Source organism: Myotis brandtii, unplaced genomic scaffold, assembly GCF_000412655.1.
Source record: "Myotis brandtii unplaced genomic scaffold, ASM41265v1 scaffold139, whole genome shotgun sequence".
Taxonomy (NCBI): domain Eukaryota; kingdom Metazoa; phylum Chordata; class Mammalia; order Chiroptera; family Vespertilionidae; genus Myotis; species Myotis brandtii.
The window spans coordinates 1,203,424-1,204,572 of NW_005354965.1; positions in this window are offsets into that span (position 1 = coordinate 1,203,424).

The window sequence follows — 1,149 nt, forward strand, 5'->3', positions numbered from 1 at the left end:
GTCTAGGAGGGACATCGGGGCTCCAGGGGAAGGCTGAGGAGGGGCTCTCTGCTGGCTCCTCGGGGCGGAGGTGGACAGGCAGAAACATGGCGCCCGAGATGTCCGGGACGGTTCCTCTCCAGGGCAAACGGGACTTCACAGATGTGGTCGCGTTAAAGGTCCCGGGAGGGGGGGACCTGGAGCGCTGGGCTCCCTGGGCCCCGTAGGCTCACAAGGTGCTTGGAAGGTGGGAGAGGGAGGCGGTGAGCAGGGCCAGCCGGGAAAGGTGGGGTGGCTGCCTGGAGGGCAGGAGGCCTGGTGTGAATTGGGACACGTGTTGCTGGTTCAGTCAGAGGAGGCTCTTAGCCATGGAGACGAGGCTGTGTAAACAGGAGGGCAGGGCCCTGGCCGTTTGGCTCAGTGGATAGAGCATCAGCCTGGGGACTGAAGGGTTGTGGGGGGGTGCAGGAGACAGCTAATCCCTGCAGTAGGGGGTGTGCAGGAGGCAGCTAATTCCTGATTCTCTCTCATCATTGATGTTTCTCGCTCTCTCCCGGAGCTGAGCGCGTAGTCTGGGCGCTGGTGGCGATGTGTTTCAGCATCGATGGGAAAGGGGAGAGGCAGTACCCGGGGTCTGAGAGTCTGCGATGGGGTGGGCTCACCCCGCTGCTCAGCAGGGGTCACAGCAAGCGGGGTGGGGCGGGGTGGGGTGGGGTGGGGTGGGCTGCCTGGAGGGCAGGAGGCCTGGTGTGAATTGGGACACGTGTTGCTGGTTCAGTCAGAGGAGGCTCTTAGCCATGGAGACGAGGCTGTGTAAACAGGAGGGCAGGGCCCTGGCCGTTTGGCTCAGTGGATAGAGCATCAGCCTGGGGACTGAAGGGTTGTGGGGGGGTGCAGGAGACAGCTAATCCCTGCAGTAGGGGGTGTGCAGGAGGCAGCTAATTCCTGATTCTCTCTCATCATTGATGTTTCTCGCTCTCTCCCTCTCCCTTCCTCTGAGGTCAATCAAAATATATCTATACTAATAAAAGGGTAATATGATAATTAGACCGAGAGACCTTCCAGATGTCCTTCTGGACAAAGCCATGATGGCGGGGCCGAGGCAGAAGCGGTTAGGGGCGATCAGGCCGGCAGGGAGGGGGCAGTTGGGGGTGATCAGGCCGGCAGGGA